Source organism: Nicotiana tomentosiformis, chromosome 12 (assembly GCF_000390325.3).
Source record: "Nicotiana tomentosiformis chromosome 12, ASM39032v3, whole genome shotgun sequence".
NCBI classification, from domain to species: domain Eukaryota; kingdom Viridiplantae; phylum Streptophyta; class Magnoliopsida; order Solanales; family Solanaceae; genus Nicotiana; species Nicotiana tomentosiformis.
In genome coordinates, this window is record NC_090823.1 from 133,782,383 (window position 1) to 133,789,464 (window position 7,082).

The 7,082-nt window shown below is 32.5% G+C and overlaps 1 long non-coding RNA gene across 1 annotated transcript; it reads right to left on the minus strand.

The window, feature by feature from the left end:
- Window positions 1-2,091: 2,091 nt before the first annotated feature.
- Window positions 2,092-4,182, minus strand: LOC104109856 (uncharacterized). Its single transcript, XR_011413090.1, has 5 exons — window positions 4,036-4,182; window positions 3,825-3,870; window positions 3,517-3,610; window positions 2,475-2,552; window positions 2,092-2,318 (listed from the first exon to the last, which is right to left on the minus strand). It is a non-coding gene; the product is annotated as an uncharacterized lncRNA (long non-coding RNA).
- Between the last annotated feature and the right edge of the window lie 2,900 nt (window positions 4,183-7,082).

Here is a 7,082-nt window from a genome sequence, read left to right on the forward strand (position 1 = left end):
CTGAATGATCTCTAAATACTTCCACATCCTCGATCTGGACGACACGTTGTAACAATGGTTGAACAAACCTGGCACCCTTATAACCCCTCTGTAGTATCACAAACCATTGGCGCATAGTTGATGCTGAGTGCGCAATTTCATACATGAGTGGATGCAAAAGAACATAAGATATATTCTTCAAGCTGAATAAATACCGCACGATAAGGAATGAAAGAAGTGAATTCTTCCTACTAGCTCTGTAGCCTCTCGAAGATAAGTACAGACGTCTCCGTACCGATCCGCAAGACTCTATTAAACTCGTTCGTAACTCATAGAACCTATGAACCTAGGGCTCTGATACCAACTTTTCACGGCCCAAAATCCCACCTCAGGCGTCGTGATGGCACTTAGTCTCTAAGACTAAGTAAGCCGATTTTAATTACAATTCAAGCCATTTTTTTAAAAATAGAAACTAACAGCGGAACAAATATGAATATAACAACCTCCCAAGACCGGTAGTACTGAGTCACGAACTCTAACTGAATACATGGAATCATCTCGAGGATCGAATATACAGTACTGATCGAATAAGAAATTAACAGTACAATAAAATAGAAAGACTCCAAGGGACTGCGACGACCAAGTAGCTCTAACTTGAATCCTTACGATCCCGCTTTACTCTTCCCAAGTCCGATATCTCCAATACCTGGCTCTGCACAAAAATGTGCAAAAGTGTAGTATGAGTACACCACGGTCGGTACCCAGTAAGTATCAAGACTAACCTTAGTGGAGTAGTAATGAGGTACAGTCAAGACACTCACTAGTCTGATAACCTGTGCAATATGAGATACAAAATAATAGAAAACAAATAGCAGTAATAGCAACACCAATCAACTAGTGATTTAAACAACAAAGCAGCAGGAACACCATAAATATTACTCAAACGAATAATAAACACAGGTACAACCAATTAATCAAGTCCCTTAAATATACATCTTTTACCTATAAGTTTTTCAATAAAAGTCTCTAGAATATAATTCTTTTCAATAAATATATTTCGAATATACTTTCTTCAAATAAATATCCTTCCCTTAAAATTCTTTCACATAAGTATCTTTCGAGTATAATTCTTTTAATGAAATATCTTTCTAATATAATTCTTTCAAATAAATATCTTTCTAATATATATAACTAGTGAATTTATCCGGGCTCGCATGGTAATTAATAAATTTACAAACAACTCTTTTTTTAAAAAATATGCAAATCTTATCAAAAAGAAGTCTCTAACCATACAAAAGAAAAATAATAAAAACAAAGCAATTCCTTATCAAACATTCAACACTAAACAATTTGCTTCTTGAAGTCGACAACACCAATTATCAACCTTCACCCGAGTGCTTGTTTCTTTTCACATTGACAGAGTTTCACATTCTACTAAGGAAAAAAATTCAAAAATACTTACATTGATCAATTAATGCAAAATATACTAAAAATATGAATACTTATAGACATTAGTACATATCAATTTTATATTTTAACAAATACTCAATTATAGAGGAAGGGGAGAATAACCAAATAATAAGGCAGAAATCTACCAAAGTCCTTAAAAAAAGAACATGAGCGGTTAGTAAACATGTTCAAAACCTCAAATAAGTATTTTAATTTTATGGAAGTCTTTTGGACGAAAAATTAAAGTACCGTATAATTTTATAAAATAAAAAAGGTTTTTTAAAATTTTGGAAAAAATAGATAGATAGAGTTTTCGACCTAAAACTATAAGCATATAGGATTATTAAATGTGTATACAGGAAGTTACTAAATATTGTAGGGTTAAAGACTAATTCCATAGAATAATTCTCTTTTCTAATGTCACTGTTTTGTCATATTGAGACATCTTTCTCCTTCACATTTTTTATATCTAATTTCTCACTATCGTTAGACACACTCCCAATCTGGTATGAAATATTTGTCATGAGTATGCACAAATTCGCCTTCCTTTGTCTTAACTTTAACATAATTACGTGAAGGCAAAAACGATGAAACTGGTTGCGTGATCGGCCAGAGAAATTAATAATTAATTATTTGTTGAAAAAAAGAAAAGAAAGACAAAAGTACCAATAATTAGCTCATAACTTCTTATAACTGATTAACTGTTATACAAAAAAATTTTCTTTTTCGATACTTTATTACATTCTTATTGAATATCATACATAGGTAGTAAATACAAAATTACTCCATAATGACCAAAAGTCGTTTTCCTTTTGGAAGGAATTAATACACAGCAAGCAGCCATTTTTTTGCACACCAAATCTTGATTTATTGCATCATCCAGTGCACAACTGAAAATTGAATTTAAGAATAAAAAAGGATGGGAGAATGAAACGTGAGATTGAGCGCAAAGAGTCATTAAAAAGACCTAAACACATAAATGGGAGGAAAAAAAAAGTAAAAGGAGATAAAAGATGAATACATTTTCATAACATATATGTACTCACAATAAGGATTTCTAAGCTTGAAGTTAAGCTGTTGCTTTATTCTGAGAAGCATTTCGGCCTTCAGCGCTCGCACTTTATCTAGTATATAAACACCTTCTAATCAACCAAAAGGAGAGAATACTGTCGAGGAAAATCATGAATGCTCTAGTAACAATAACAGTACCACTGTTTGTAACAACGGTCTATATTGTGGAACTATATTAACTGACTATATTGAATTAAAGCATGATCGAACAAATACACCTTAAATGGTAATCCTGGTATTCAAAGTAAATGAGATTATGAAAAAATATAGCAAAAACAACTTTGTGAATACGTAATAGAACACTTGACAATATATTAATTTTTTCCTAACTACAATGAATAATTTCACTTCACCTTTGCTCAAATGATGATAAATAGAGCTACATCCAAGTACAAGATAAACTCTAAGTATTTCTATATGTTCACATCTCCATCATAAATGCCGCTGAATTTTTAATAGGTGAATCATTCACCTAATACCATAAACATCATCAGCAAGTGGAATTAATAAACACAAGCATACACTAATCGCTTCATAGTCTCACTTTAACAGTAAAAATCAAGTATAATGGCTTTCAGATACATAGTACATAAAAAAATCAAAATTAAGCAAATGAGCAACAAAAAAAAAGAAAGGTGAGATAGAAAGTATTTATTTTTTGAATTAGGGAAAATGTAGAAGAGAAAGTAGAAGTGCAAAATGGTTTTCAATTTGATGCATAGCTAATTGCACAGAAAATACAAATTAAAGCGATAGGTTAGTTTCAAAATACTCGCTCTATTTTGTGTTATGTGCCTTTTTAGTCCTTAAATGTATTTTTCTTCTATAAGTTCATTGGCATATTTCAATAGCTTTTACTGTCGCACCCTAGTCTTATCTACCATTTTCTGGCCGACTGGCTCTAAGTTAACATTTTAGAATACCATTTATGATAGTAACCATTAGCTTATATAATTAGACCACAAGCCCACCAGCAAAAGTATAATCTCATAGAGTAAGTAGATTTGATAGTAGTACCTGTAATAGTTCTGATGTAACAATTAAATGATTAATTCATGGTATCGCCTGATTCTCTTGCTCCAGAGTCTATTCATTCTTCAGCATGAGTAACCTGTAAAGTCAAAAGAACGGCAATGTGCATCACTTCAAATTATTTTTACTATGTGTATATCAAATGCCAATTACAACACAGCAATATTTGGTACAAAAAAAGGCATTAAACTTTATGCTTACGGCAAAACAGTACTGACCAAGCAGAAAAGAAAGAAAATATAGAGTTAATCACTAAGAGATAACAAAAACAAAAACATCGAAAGAAATATTACCTTCTAAAGCTAAATCACCATTGGATTTTAATGTTTTCTCTTGAATCTGTACGAGAAAGATGATGAAATATTTAGTATGTAAAAAAGTTTTGACATAAAAGATTGATAAAAAACTGATTGGCTATAGGCCAAAAGAAAAAATAAATCGAGGAACAAAAACAAACTCAAAGCAAAAGTAAATTTTAGACAAAGCATAGATCTGGTTGCCTACGTCTCTTCCGACAACAAAACATTAACTCTGCAATCATAAATAGTATTTGTGGACGGAAGAATGAAAAACAGAGAGAAGAGGGAAAACGAAGAAGATGAATGAATTTTGAGAAGTTGTCAGTTGTAACGCTTAGGGTTTAGTCTTAAAAGGTGCAATTATGTAGATAGTTAATTAGGTGACTTTTGGACTTTTTAAAATATCTCAAAATTAAAAAGTGGAAAAAAAGAGCAAAAAACTGAGGTAAAAGATAAATAGAGATACTGGAGGTAGAGAGTGCCACATCAGCTCTCTCATTCCCTGCTTTATATTAATATATAGATTCTTTCAAATAAATATTCTTCTAATATAATTCTTTCAAATAAATATCTTTCTAATATATATAATTCTTTCAAGTAAATATTCTTCTAATATAATTCTTTCAAATAAATATCTTTCTAATATATATAATTCTTTCAAGTTAATATTCTTCTAATATAATTCTTTCAAATAAATATCTTTCTAATATATATAATTCTTTCAAATAAAAGTCACCATATGACACCTCATTTAACTTTTCTGGCGTGAGAAATATATTCAACATATCATATCAAATGGCACGGCAATACCTTCGTGCACTTGTCTCATTCTCACAATATATATATATATATATATATATATATATATATATATATATATATATATATATATATATATATATGTAGATCAAATCAATTGCACGGCATCACCCTTCGTGCATTTATATCTTTCTCATCGTGCATACATATAACAGTACCAGCTAGGTGGGAGAAATGTCAATAACAATAAAAGAAATAAAGTGGAGGCACACAGGAAGCAACAACGAGTACAAGTCACATAGTAAACATAGGTACACGATAATATCTCAAGATACAGGCATGAATGTATACACAACCAAACGATATCACAATGTAATGTATATCTCTAGTCCTCGCCTAAACGGAAACACCCTTCGTGCCATGAATATATGATAATTTAAAAATAATTGCACGGCATCACCCTTCATGCTTTTACTCTCGTCCTCACATGATAATATAAATAAAATAGCATGGCATCACCCTTCGTGCTTTACACTTTCAATGGCACGGCATCACCCTTCGTGCTTTACACTCTCAAATGGCACGGCATCACCCTTCATGCTTTACACTCTCAAATAGAACGGCATCACCCTTCGTGCTTTACACTCTCAAATGGCATGGCATCACCCTTCGTGCTTTACATTCTTCCTTACCAAGCACATGTATATCATTAACAAGCAAGGTAGGAAGAATAAATAACATCAAGGAGAGTATTTAAACCACAACACGATACAACAATTCATATCATAATTTTCCACTAACCACAACCAAATTCCAAATATGTAGCAGAATCAATAAATTTCTCAACAAATAGCCCAAGGCTCCACACAACATATAATAAATCTCAAAACAATCAACAGCGGTGAAAAATACTCAGTATAGGGCAACACCTTCATTAATCCAAATTTTTGATAATTATATTAACTCCTCAATTTAAACTTATTTAATAAATATTTGCAGATAAGGATTCCATCATGAATTTAATTCCAAGAAAAATATCAAGTCGACAAACACACGAAATTCACATAAAATTCAAGTGAAAATAACACCAAATTATTATATAAAATACAAACTTGACAATTATGGAACAAGGCGTCATAATTCAAGGATTTACTAATGCTAACAATTATCTAATTTAATACATAAGAATGCCTAAAACTTTAAACCAATAAAATTTGCAGATATAAGCCCGAGTACGTACTCGTCACCTCGCGTACATGGCTTTTTACATTTCACAAATGGCACATAAGACTCGATGCATAAGGAGTAATTCCCCCACTTGAGGTTAAGCAAGACACTTACCTTATTGAAGTTATGCCGATATTCCAAAATAGCCTTCTTGCTTGAATTGACCTTCGGACAGCTCAAATATATCCAAATTAATTGTACCACTTCATTAAAATTCATCGGAAATAATTCCGGATAAATACCTTATGCATAAGGGGTTCCACGACAAAATTTTTACGAAATCCGAACACCCATTCTGATACGAGTTCAACCATACCAAAATTATCAAATTCCGATAACGGATCGCCCTTCAAATCATAAATTAGAGTCTAGAGGATTTCTATCATTTTTAACCCAATTCACTAATTTAGTGATAAAAACAATAATAGAATTATGTAATTTAACCAAAATCAAGTTAGGAATTCTTACCCCAATATTTTCCTTGAAACACTCTCGAAAAATCGCCTCACCCGATCTTCCTTTGTCCAAAAATGGAAGAATGAAATGGATTTGGACTTTATTCAGCTGCCCAGAGATTTGTTCTTCGCATTCGCGACCCTTCCCTCGCGTTCGCGATGAACAAATTCTCCAACAACCATTTTCAAACTATTCTCAGACAGCCTCTAGTATAATGGTCATAAATGTTTGTACAAAACTCCAAATAATAAATGGTTTAACTTTCTGGAAACTAGACTCAAAGAGATATAACTTTCATTTGTTTCTCATCTCATCATTCCTTATAGATGTGGAGATATAAGCTTCCAAAGTCAGCCCTGTGCAACCGAGATTTCTAAACTCTTCCCAGATAGCCTGTAATATATCCACCATAACTTTTGGTATATAACTCCAAATGACAAATGGTTTACCTTTATAAAAAGTAGATACAAAGGTCTACAACTTTCATTTTTGGATCATCTCCAAATTCCTTATAGACTGCGAGATATGAGCCTCCAAAGTCAGACCATTGCAACAGAGATTTCCTTCTTCGCGAATGCGAGAGTCCCTTCGCGAATGCGAAGAACAAAATCCCAGAAGCCAAATCTTTCTTTGCGAACGCGATAGGCTCCTCGCGAATGCGAAGAACAACACCATATATTAGAAAATCAGCATCCAAAGTAGCCCAAAATGATCCGAAACACACTCGAAACACACTCGAGGCCCTCGGGACCTCAACCAAACATACCAACGCATCCCATAACATCATACGAACTTAGTCAAACCTTCAAA